Source organism: Hypanus sabinus, chromosome 3, assembly GCF_030144855.1.
Source record: "Hypanus sabinus isolate sHypSab1 chromosome 3, sHypSab1.hap1, whole genome shotgun sequence".
Taxonomy (NCBI): Eukaryota; Metazoa; Chordata; class Chondrichthyes; order Myliobatiformes; family Dasyatidae; genus Hypanus; species Hypanus sabinus.
Window position 1 is genome coordinate 54,853,877 of NC_082708.1, and position 13,681 is coordinate 54,867,557.

Consider the following 13,681-nt stretch of genomic DNA (forward strand, 5'->3'; position numbering starts at 1 on the left):
AATTTATGAAAATTATACATAAACAAACTGACAGCCAATGTACAAACGAGAAATGGTGCAAAAAATAAATAATGCAGCAAAAATGAGTTGCAGAGTCCTTGAAAGTGAGTATGTAGGCTGTGAAATCAGTTCAGAGCTGAGGTGAGTGAAATTACCTATGCTGTTTCAAGGAACCTTTTGGTTGAAGGGTAGTAACTGTTCATGAGTGATGAGATGGGACCGAAGGCTCCAGTACCTCCTGCCTGACAGTAGTAGCGAGAAGAGTACATGACTTGGATGGTGGGGGTCCTTGATGATCAACTTTTGTGTGGCAGCACTCTTTATAAATGTGGTCAACAGAGAGGAGGGCTTTACACGTGATGGACTGGGCTGTATCCACCACTTCCTGTAGAATTTTCTGTTCCTGTGTTGTTTCACTGTTGTTTCCACATCAGGTCGTGATGCAACCAGTCAGGATACTCTCCACTGTATATCCATACGTTTGTTAAAATTTTAAATGACATGCCAAATTTATGCAAACTTTAAGAAATTAGGAGGTCAGTGTGTATATATCAGTACATTAAGATAAGAGTTCTAGACCAATATAGCATGGATACAGGCCCTATAACCTAACTATTCCATCCTAACTGTCAGCTCATTCATATAATCACCACCCTCTGTGTTAACCCATAGGTCTCTCGTCAATCTTTTCCCCTCTCTGGATCCTCAACATACTCATCAAGAAACCAAATTCAGTACGGAGATGTTATCCCTATCCCTTGCTGACAATCAACACAAGCACACCTCAAGAATCTGCATTTAGCTCACTGCTCCACTTGCTCTATGCTCATGACTGTGTGGCTAAGTTCATTCGCAAACTTACTGATCAAGCCTTGTACATTTGCATCCAAATTATTTATATAAATAATGAATACTAAGAGCCCCAACACTGACTCCAGTGGCACACCATTGGTCAATGACAGCCATCTCAAGAAACATCCTTAAATCGCCACCCCTGCTTTCTATCTAAGCCAATTTTGATTCCATCTAACTCTCCCTGGATCCAACAGGACCTAACCTTCCAAACCAGCCTATGGCATGGGACCATGTTGAAGGTCCTACTAAAGTCTAAATACTGCTCTACGCTTCTGGTTACCTCTTCAAAAAAACTGAAGGATTGTTCAAGCATGACTTTCCTCACAAAGCCATAAAACTGCTGGTACATCTTGTCCCTCGGAACTCCCTCCAGTAACTTCCCCAAAACTGATGTTGGGCTGACCAGTCAGTTGTTCCCCAACTTGTTCTTGCTATTCTTCTTAAACAGACCAACATTAGCCACCTAGTCTTTGTGAGTTTTGCAGTGGCTTAAAATAAGGCAAATATCTTCACAAGAACCTCTTATTTATTTTCTACCTCTCACAAAGTCTGAGGCACCTACTCAAGCCAGCCACCATTTTACTCTTAATATAGCTAGAAAACATCTTGGGATTTTCCTTAACCGTATCTGCTGGGTCCATCCCATACCATCCTTGCACTGACTTCCTTCTTACATTTATTTTTAATCTTTTTATGCTCATCAAGGAATTCTCTTGTCCTAACCCATTTTCAATACATGCTTTTTTTTTTTACTAGAGTCGATTTCTCTTACTAGTCAGGATTCCATAAACGCCAGCCTTACCCTTCATGTTAACAGGAACACGCTGTTCTTTGACATTTGCTTTCACACTTAGACTTGCTATTCATTCTTTTCTCTTTAAACATTAGACCTCTGCTTGATCCTACCCAATTCCTCAAAATTAATCCTGCTCCAGTTTAGGACCCTAATCAATGGGCCTCTCTGAGCCTTTTCTATCACTATATTAAAACTAATAGGATTATAATCACCAGAGCTAGTGCGGTCCCTGGCTGCTATTTCAAGTACTTGCCCTGTCTTGTCCCACAAGGCAGTCCAGTATTGCATCCTCCCAAAAGGACTCTCTCAGGAAACTTTCCTGGATACATTTCACAAATTCCACCCCATCCAGGCCCTCAACTCTCAACCAGGTGGCCCAGTCAATTATCAGGGAATTAAAATCTCTTACTAATACAACCCTATCTGTATAACTATCAACAACTTTCCTTCTCACTAGTTCAAGTTTCCACTGACCATGGGGGGGGGGGGGGGGTGATGTCTATAATACAGCCCCACTAGAGTGACTCTCCCCTTCTTGATTCCAAGTTCTAGTGATATGACCTCAATGGAAAATTCCTCCAAGAATGTCAGTTCTAAGCACCATTTTACATCCTCCTTTATCAATTTCTGTATTACCATACAGATAATGACTATGCTGTTCTTATTCATTATGATCTAATGAAGTTATTGCTACCATCACTTTAAGGCAGGGAATTAGTTTTATCATAATTTGCAGAACAGAGACCGGTGACTGATTGAAGAGAGAGCCCAATGCAAAATGAGAGCACAGCAATGTTATTCACACTGAGAGAAAAAAAGCAGCTGGGCTATCTACAGAGCAAAGATGCTTCATAAAGCTGGAAGTCCACAATTTTCATGGACGGTATCAGTCTGTCAGTTAATTTAGGGACAATGGAATACCTTTGATGACTTTAACTGAAGTACAGAGATGGGCATTAACATCATTAGCATACAATTACATTTTGAAGTATAAGAGTGGATAGTGCAGTTTGAATGTGATGTATCAGCACTTGTGTACTGTCTGGATACATGATAGTACTCCAAACATAACCCACAATTTCCTACCACAAAGAGATATGACCTCAGCCCTTTGTGAGAGTACAACCACATCCATTGTGGACAGGGAAAAGAAAAAAAATGACATTGTTACCAATTTGGAGAAAAAAGTATGGCATAATCAACCAGAATGTTACAGCTTTATAGGGGAATTATAGTTACTGATCCATCACAAGCAACATCAACATAAAGTAATTACTGGGAGGACATCAGGGTACATTCCAAACTGAGCAAGTTACACTTAGGAGTTATACTTCATGGTGTGAAAAGACCAGGAATGCATAATAATGTTTACAATGCCAACAACACAAGACTCCACCCAATCAATCCAGAGTCCTGGCTGAACATGCCATGGTTGAGGAGGTGCATGGATTTTGCCAGGCTATTTATGGGGAAATGGTATCAAGTAGATATATGTTCTAAGTGGATAGATGTTAACTTTTTTTGCACAAGGCTACAGTTCAAGAGAATTTGAAAATCGGGATTGACTTACGCTACCAGTTTTTATGATTTATAATGGAAGCATCTTCCAAAGTGCTGAATCTGTCAAATTTCTCAGCAGGAAAGAAACTAAATGTGCACAATCTCAGTTTTAATTTGGCAGAAAGTACACTTTTCCTAGTCTGACCTGCACTGAAAAAGATAACAATGCATAATTGTGACTGAAGGTCCAATATCCATTTGAGCACCTACTGAGTTACTGATGGACAGAGTATCAAACACGCATGGATTAGGCTAAGGCAGAGTTTAGCACTGCATGTTTAAAACAGACAGTAGCTCGCCTTTGCAAATGCTAACAAATGCTGCATTTCAGACACCCCTCCAGTAACTTACCCCACCACTGGCCTGTAGTTCCTTGGCTTGACTTTGTAGCTCTTCTTAAATAAATTAACCATCTTTCAGTATCTCACCCATGGCTATAGGTAATGTAAATATCTCAGCCAGTGCCCATGCAATTTTTTCACTGGCTTCCCACAACGTCCTAGGATATAACTGGTTAGGCCCTGCGAATATTAACTTTTATGAGCTACAAACAGCCAGAACCTCTTTTGTATTGTAGACATCTTTCAACACATCACTATTCTCTTCCTTGATTTCCCTAGCTTCCATGATCTTCATACAGATGAGAAATATTAATTTAAGAATTTATCCATTTCCTGTGGCTGCACAGACAACCACATTGATCCTTAAAAAGACCTTTTTTTCTCTTCCATTTTACCCTTAATATACTATAGAATCTTTTTGGACCCTACTTTACCTTATCTGCCAAAGCTATCTCGTGTCCCTTTTTTGTTCTCCTGGTTTCCCTCATAAGTACTTTTACATCCAGTTCTTTGGAAAAATGAAATGAGTTAGCTAGAATAGACAAAGAAAAGTGGGGCTCTGAGATGAGCACATCAATAGGACAAAAGGCACAAATTGGTATCTCAAAGCAATCCTCACGTGATAACTGCACTGATGACGTACTGCAAGAAATCACTTTACAAGGCTAAAGTTGAAATGGCGTATGACCTATTCAGCGACAAGGAGGGGCTCATATTTGGTACACATTTGCTGACACGTTTATTCATAAAGCTAACTCATTTCCATATGTTCAGTAAAGCTCTCTGATCAATATGCAGCTGAAGTGTATTAATACTATGAACATTTTTTTTAAAACAAGAAGAAATTTTCCTTGCCACCTTCATTTTTCAATTTTCTCTTCTTCACATTATTGTACAGTTCTATAATTTTCTAGCCTAAGTACAAATTTTAATATCTGAACTTGTATGTTGAAGTTGACCCTTCATCTGTTCCATCTATGTTGAACATCTTGCTGGTCCCCACCGCCATAAAGCCAGCCAAACACTAAAGTTAAAGGACTTAAGCCCAGCTATTTCCCCAAATGCGCCCTCAACACTACTCAACCACTAGTACAAGGTCATTTAAACTATTACATCCCCTTTGCATGAAAAAAAAACAGATTGAAGAATTATATAATGAAGATAATCATTGACACATACTAGTTATGGTGAACAATAAACATCCATTAATACGAAGCAACACACAGAAAATGCTGGAGGATTTCAGGTCAGGCAGCATCCATGGAAATGAACATATGTCTTGGGCCAACATCCTTCTTCAGGACTGGAAAAGAAGGGGGAATAAGTCAGAATAAAAAGGGAGGGGGTGGGGAAGGATAGCTAGAAAGTGATAGGTGAAGCCATGTGGGTATGAAAGGTAAAGGGCTGGAGAGGAAGAAATCAGACAGGAAGACAGGGACAACAGGAGAAAGGAAAGGAGGAGCAGGCACCAGCAGGAGGTGATGGGTAAGTGAGGAGAGGCAAGAGATCAGAGTGGGGAATCCATGAAGGGAGGAGGGAAAAATATTCATACCTTTTGGGGACCAAAAAAAATGAATTACGAAATTGAAAAGAAGCTTCCCTATTAGTGACTGGTAAGAATGGGAAAATCACTACTGCAAGGTTGAGGTATTAGTTTAAGTGGATTGAAAGGAAACTGGAAAAAACATACGAGGCAGAAAATTGTTAATAAAGGATTATGCTGCTAAGATATATACATGGAAGGATTAAATGGAAATAGATTTATGCATGGAACAGATGAGTCAAATGGCAGGCTTTCAGATTGGGCACTTTGTGTATTTCAATGTGAGCTCATTCAGAACACCAGGAATGAAACAGAATATTTCTCATTAGGGTGGAAATGCTTTGGACTGTACGACTTATCCAACATGTTCAAAAGAAATCACATGATGGATAAAAAAAAGGCCAACTGGCAATTAAAAATGCAGAAATTACAGTAATTATAGTGCACATGATAGCCAAATATATATGGCAATGTGTTTTTGATTGATTTTTTGAATATACATAGAGCTTAATCATAACTGAATAAATAGCTTTATAATAATTTCAGCACAATTAGGGAACAGGAAATAGTATATATAAATTCTGCATCATGTATCAGTTTATGAAACACAAAATTCTTGACTTGCCCATAATTTTGATAACCTAAATGAGACAGTTACGTAAACAGCTCCACGACTATGTTAATTAAATGTTTTTTTTAAATTGCATTAAAACCCTTTTTTTTCTGAGCAGAGAATTTCAAATAGATTTTTTTTAAATTATCTGGAATCAAGGAATTTCTAAATGAGCTCTTTAGAGTGAAGATTGGCTTGGCTAAGCTCGTGGGCTAGCAGAACTAAAAGAATCAGCAAAAGAAACTTACAACTGAAAGGAATTAATTCCATTGTTAAATAAACAGTTTTTTCATTGCAAGGCTTAAGCATTAAAAACATACTGGCACTGTTCCTGAAAAAAGTCTGATTGCAAAAAATATCAGTGCCCACTTTCCAAATCTCATGATAAATATCTTTTCAAAAATCAGCTTCTAATCTTGAAAATTTAATTGAGGAGAAGCTCAGCTTTTTCCTCCTTGCATGACACACTCCAGTGCCAACTTGGAATTTACTTACTAGCACACATGAATGAACTCATGCAGTTTTGAATTTAATGCTCTCTGGACAAAGTTCACGGAGTCAAAATTGCTAATGAAGTATCATTAGCTACTTTCTAATCCCAAAGAACTATTTCAACCCAAGATACAAGCCAAATAGGTTGAATAGTAAAATATAAATTATGTGGTACATGTCTGGATCAAAAGGCAGCAGCATCTTGATACTTCCAGTCACGATGGCAACAATGAACAATGATTCCTCAGGCGACATCTTTCAGATAGCAAATCTCAATATTTCACTCTTTTGACACCTTCTGCTTGTTCTTTTTGTCTTTGCATTACAGAAAATGTTGGACATACAGCTTGAATCTCAATGGAAGCATACAGCACTCTGCTGTGCACGGGAGAGCTGCCTCGTGGAGATCAGAGACATGGTGGGGGGCCCCCGAGAAGGTCTGAGGACACAAGCTGACTCGTGGAAAAGATCAGAGATGAGGTGCTGGGACAAGAATGACTCCATCTCAAAGCGCCAGGGAAGATTGAAGCAGTGGTGAATGTGGAGGCCGTCAATAATGGCTTGGCGTGAGACAATCAGCAGCTGGATTGGTGCATTCAGCCCTGAGTGGGTGGTTACTCTTTTCATACGGCTGCTCTCCAAGTATACAGTGAAAAAACGTTTTCCATATTCTGAGATTTATACGATTACTGCACTGTACTTTATATTGGTTTCCTTCAGCTTTTTATTTTCTTGTGGATATTGGGTGGAAGGTGATCTGTTAATTTTTTGTGTATGGGAGGTGTTGGGGGTTTGGCGCTATTGTCACTGTTCTTTTCTGTGAGTGAAGGGGTTGAGAATTTTTATGCACAGAGGATTCTTGATTGTTACTCTGGCTGGTTTTATTACTGCAGGTGAGGGGAGGATTTTGGGGTTGTTCTTTTTTCTTTTAAGCGCCAGTACTGTGGTGGTGGTGGGGGTGGGAGAGTTGAAGTTGTGTTTTCCCAACATGCATGGTCTTTCTGTAATGGCTACAAGAGTAGACAAATATTAAAGTTGTATTGCATGTGCATACTTCGACAATAAAATCAACCTTTGAACGTCATTAAGAGCATTCCTTTCTAAAAAGAGGTAATGTGTAATATGACCATAGAAGCAAAAAACCCTCTTCCTCTTCATGGATTACTGAAGTAAAACTATAAAAGTAGTAATTTGTGAATATCCATGACTTTATATTGCTTCTGCAATCTTAAAACTATGCATTATCATACAAAAAAAAATCAGACAATTTAAATGGATTTGCAGAAAAATAAATCCCAATCCTGAAGACAGTCTCTTTTTGGCTGGCCAATTGACAGCTTGAACATTGACTTTGGAGCTTGAGTATCAGTTGGCTGCACTACGGTTAAGTAGATAACATAAGTTCAAGGATGGTCACACCCATAGCTTACGCAAGTCTCAATACATCTCATATCGAACCAATTATCTGTGTTCCAAAAAGATTAGGCGTTATGATCTTCAAGAGCAGGGATTCCCCACCTGGGGTCTATGGACCCCCAGTTAATGGTAGGCGTCCATGGTATAAAAAAAAAGTTGGGGACCCCTGCTCCATGGAGTCCAATGTGAGCTAAGTTGCCCACAACATTATGGGTGACTCAGCAGAGCAAGAGTTTAAGGGCAACAGTGGTAGGAAACATGATAATAAAGGAATGGACCCGGTGGGGGGAGGGGGGCTCAAAGTGTCCTGATGAAGGGACTTGGCCCAAAACGTCAATTGTTTAATCACTTTCCACAGATGCTGCTTGACCTGCTGAATTCCTCCAGCATTTTATGTGTGTTGCTTTTGATTTCCAGCAGCGCAGAGTCTGATGTTTATTATTTAATTTGTAAAATATATTTCTTATTGTAATTTATAGTTTTAAGATGTATTGCACTGTATTGCTGTCAGAAAACAATAAATTTCAAAACGTACATCTGTTATATTAAACCTGATTTTGGTCTTACATTGGCCAAAGTGCTGTACTGTTCTATGTTCTATACCAACTTGCATTAATTTAATAGATAATGTATGAGATCATTTTTAGTCTGTTCTCTCATTGTTATTTCTTCACCGAGTTCCAAACCAAGTAGCTAAAATAGATACCACAATGCTTTGTGGTGGGAAAGTTAAATTAACAATCTGAAACACTTCTGGGAGCCAATCATGAAAGCAGACCTTTCAAGTTTCCCAGTAGGTCATTCCCATTGTCCCATCAAATTGCAACGCCATTTTGTCATTTTAGCTGCACTCCAATATTGAATCTCTCAAGGTGGTACTAAATTCTTGCAATTTTGCTGCAGTTTTGTTAGGGAAATCTGGGCCTTAGGCAAGAGCCAGCCTAGTCTTGGGTAGGTTTAATGATTTAATTTATTCATTTTAATGGAAAGGAATAGCCCAGAGGCAAAGGGGCAAGTATCAGGTTACTTTTTTTTTACAAATTGAGCTGACAAATTTACTTGTATGTACTTAGAAGCTTATAACTATTTGAGTGCTATATATTTTAATATTATTACAACTTGGAATTTTGTTTAAATGGGATCAGAATCAGGTTTATTATCACTAATACCATTATTATCTTACAGGGCAAAAAATTTGCTGTTTTGTGGCAGCAATACAGTGCAAAGACAAAATTACTATAAATTACAAAATAAGTAGTGCAAATAGAGGAATAACAGTGTTCATGGACTGTTCAGAAATTTGATGATGGGAAGGAGCTGTTTCCTGAATCACTGAATGTGGTTCCTCAGGTTCCTGTAGCTCTTCCTTGACAGTAGTAATAATAGGGCATGTCCCAGGTGGTGAAGGCCCTTAATGATTTAATCATTAAATAGATATTGATTTTACCTTTGAATGCTAGTGCACAGTTCAACTGGCAATAAATCTTGTAATGCTCACAGATTAAGCAATAAGTATGAAGACTTAGTTTAAGATGAAATTGGTGATGCCCAGCAACTACTTACTGGCAGCAAAATCCAAAACCAAGAAAACTGCTTAACACTTTATTAATAACGAACACCGCTAACAACGGAGAGGCATGCAGACTAGACAAGCAGAGGCGGAAGCAAGTGGCAGCGGGAGCAAGGAATATCATGATGTCTGATCGATTTAAGCACCAGACTGAATTGGAAAGGTCAGGAATGGGCTGAATCATGGCGGCAGGGCCCAGGCCCCAGAGCTGTCCAACAGCGAAGAATGACCTGATGTTTGGAATATTTAAGTGCTGAGCCAGATTAGAAAAGTCAGGGTGTCAGGACCAGAGGCGAGAGGTGGGCCAGTTCTGTTTGCTGCTCCGAGTCGTTTGCTCAGCTCTGCACTGAACTGAGATTGTGGCCTGCTCCAGCTGCAGTGATGCATGGCTTCACAGTGGTGGTCCCGCAACGTTTGCTCAGCTCTGCAATGAACTGAGGCTAGAGGCTACACCAGCTGCAGTGATGCATGGCTTCATGTCTTTCATAAAACTTCAGTTCTGAATGCTATTTGTTTACTTCTATTGTTTGCACGATTTCCCCTCCTCTCTGTGCATTGGGTGTTTGACTGTCTTTACTTAAAGGGCTTCTTTGGTCTATTGGCTGCCTGTAAGGAGTCAAATCTCACAGATGCATAATGTAAACATACTTTGAACTTATTGTTTCTCACAGTTATAGAACAGGGAAACAGTTTTTTTTTTGGCTAACAGAATATGTGCAACTACCCATTTACACTAATCCCACTTTATTATGACTATGCCCAAGATTATTTCACTAGGGACAATTTACAGTGGCTGTTGACCCTCTCGTACCTAGAACTGCCCCCATACTCCAGAACCCCTGGTGTTTGTCTGAAAAACAACAACCACTTTGGCATCTTACACATACAGAATACAGGTAAGCACATGAAAAGGCTAGCTAAGTATGGAGTCTCCCTACTCACCATGGGACACGAGCAAGCCAGATCCAAAGTCAGGCACCAAGATCCAAAAATTAACAAGGTGGATTACAGGAAAAAGTGTGTGAACAACAATTGTTAAGAGTTAAAAAGATTAAGATACGGCACTCAAATGATTTTAAAAAATCTGTGCTGTGGAAAATAAATGGCATGAGCAACTTTTTGTACCTGTGTCCTTACATTTAGCTTAATTGGGGAAACCAATTTTGCACAAGGCCTTCTGCCTGGATCTGGGACTCAAATGAACAGGATAAGTACATGTTCATCTTTTCATCTTCCCCTTTCTGCATCCCCAGTTTGGATTGGTAACATCTCCTCCACAATCACCATCAGCACGGTGATCTGCTTAGGCCATCTGCTTAGCACTGTGCCCTACTCGCTTTATACCATGACTGAGACTAAGCTCAGCTCCAATGCCATATTTAAGTTTGCTGATGACAACACAGTTGTTGGCCGAATCCTATAGAATAGCATATAGAAGGGAGATTGAAAATCTGACTGAGTGTGCCATAACAATCTCTCACTTAATGTCAGTAAGACCAAGGAGCTAATCATTGATTTCAGGAGGGGGAAACCAGAGGATCATGAACGAGTCCTCATCAGGCATCAGAGGTCCCAAGGGTCAGCAACTTTAAATTCCTTGGAGTTATCATTTCAGAGGATCTATCCTGGGTCCAGCACACAAGTGTCATTACAAAGAAAGCATAGCAGCATCTCTATGTAGAAGAGTATGAAGAGTTGGCATGTCATCTAAAACTTTGACAAACTTCTGTAGATGTGTGGTGGAGAGTAACTGGTTGCATCACGGAAATGCCCCTGAATGGAAAAGCCTACAAAAGGTAGTGGATGCAGCCCAGTCTATCACAGGCAAAGTTCTCCCCACCATTGAGCACATCTACATGGAGTTTTGTTACAAGAAAGCAGCATCCAGAGATACCCACCATCCATACTATGCTCTCCTCTCCCACCTGCCATCAGGAAGGTGGACAGGAGCCTCAGAACCCACACCAAACACAGTTTATTAACCCTTCAACCATCAGGCTCTTGAACCGAAGGGGATAACTTCATTCAACTTTACTCACCCCAACACTGAACTGTTTCCATAACCCATAGAATTACTTTCAAGGACTCCTCATCTTATGCTTACGATATTTTGAGAAAACAAAATCTAATGGTTAACAATTTCAAATAATGACTTTTTTATGATTGATTGAAAGATTAAAGAACTCTCCCCCCCCCCCCCCCCATTCAGAAATTGAACTTCTCAACAATTCCTCTGGATAATGCTTAATATGGTCAATTTTTAACTGCCATAATGGATATTCATTTCTTTTTCCAAAAGCCAAATAAAACACTTAGTATCTAGCACTAGATGAAAATCGTTACAAACTAGTTTATTTCACAACATTTGAAAATACAGAACAAAAGATACGACTGGGTTTGTTTAAGCTAGAACATCTTGTAGCATTTCAAGACAAAATAATAAATATGGAGCATTTCATGGTCCACAACAGTGGATCCTATAACCTAACAAAAACAAAACAACTTCCATGACCTTGTGCATTTTCTTTGAGCTCAGCAAAAGATGCCTCTTGCAACCATCAATTTTAAAAATCTGAACGCCAGCCTGTCTCTAACCTCCTTTGATCATAACCTGCTGAGTATCTGCAACTCATGACCTCCAAAACGGGTAGGCTAAGCTCTTTACTGTCAAGATGAGCCAAAATGTTTTATCATTCATAGTCAGTTATACAGCACAGAAACAGGTCCCAACTTTTTGCACATCTACAATCCTAATTGCCTGCATAAGGACCATATCCTTTTATTCCTTATCAACTTATGTGACCAAGTGCTTGCTAAATGTATTAATTGTATCCAATTCCACCATTTCAGACACATGTTCCAAACAGTGACCAATCTCTAAAGCAAAATGTGCCATCACCTGTATCCCCATTAAAACTCCTCACTTTGAAGCCTATGCCCTCAAACCCAAGCCCTGTAATTCAGGCAACACTGTGAATCTGTGTCCTTGATGTTTATTTTAAATCTATAACCACTGCTTCAAAACAATCCTTAAATGTTTCACCAGCATTGCAACTTTCATAGTGTTCCCCATATCCCAACAAAACCCCAAATATACTCGTTGAAAATATCACAAAACATGCATTATTTGTTAGCCTGTTAATTTTTTTGCCTCCTACAGACAATTACTCTGCAATATATCAACGTGGCATTTCATCTCTGCCATTCAAGCATTGTCATTTTGGTACAATGTCAAATAGAGACTTTTATTCATTGAAATATACACTAATTGATTCACTTGAAGTTTTTCTAGCAACAAAGATGTCACCCCATAAGATGAACTCATGCTAGCTTCCCTTGTAGAATGATGCAACACACAATGGGACCATTTAGCTCAAGGTTCCAAATATCGTTTTCTACCTTCTACATTTCCTACCTTCAATTATTTATCAATTCCAAATCAGGCATCTTAAAAAAAGTTCTAGGTCTACAAAACTGCTACTTCCTGTTGAACATACCCATCCTTAGTTCCTGGATGGTGGGAAGATCTGAAAGGTCAAATACCTGTAGTATCCCAGGGAAGTACCATAAGTACGGGGGTCAGTTGATGCAAACAAGAGACTAGAGGCAAAGGCAATGATCCCTGTGAAATGTTGAAAGGGGATGAGAGGGACTCAAAAGGTCTTTCCAAGTGAACCAGCAATTTACTTGCATTCCTTCCTATCTAGCCCCTGGCATTAAGTGCTTGTGATATAAATCTCCTCTACATGGGGAAAAAACAAATGCAGATATTGAGTGACCACTTTGCACAACATCTGTATTTAGTCCACAGGGGAAACCTTATGCTTCACATTACCTGCCACTTTAAATATTCCATCTCACTCACAACTTGGGGCATGCTTGAAGACTCGCGTTCCTCTAGATGTATTGTAGACTTCTGGACGATATTGAATTCTGCAATTTCAGGTAACTCAGTGTCTATGTTTATCAATCAGCCACTAGTTACTGGTTCAGCTCATTTGTTTCCTCTGAGAATGGAAGATGTGTGACTTGTCAGGTAAGTCTTCCTCTGCATTCCACGTTTCCTACATTCTTTTGACTCTTATGAACTCTCTGCTCTAATTCCCTCACTGACCAGATAACCTTGTTTATCCCCTATGCCACCAATATTTTAGTCTATCCTCCCCACAGCTTAACAAGCTTCTTTTAAATCCTTTCCTGTTCTGACAAAGGGTCATCGACCAAAAACATCAATTGTTTCTCTTGCTGCAGAAGCATTAGCAATTCAGGCAAAAAATTGATTTTTAATGCGTCAAAATTGTCCATGTAAAGAGACAATTACTAAAGACCAATATTTTTTAAAAATACAACACAGTTCATCTTTAGCCCTGGAAACCTCAGTTCCCACTCCACAACAAGATAGACTGCAGTATACCAAGCCAAGTGAATGCACAAGAAAGCCAGAGGCATATGCCATTATTTGACTACAACTTCCTGGTACTTCCAAACAAACCAG

General features: G+C 39.4%; 1 protein-coding gene across 4 annotated transcripts in view; it reads right to left on the bottom strand.

The window, feature by feature from the left end:
- Window positions 1–13,681, bottom strand: part of nck2b (NCK adaptor protein 2b) — a 79,349-nt gene that overhangs the window by 26,921 nt on the left and 38,747 nt on the right. The gene's annotated exons all lie outside the window — the stretch shown is intronic.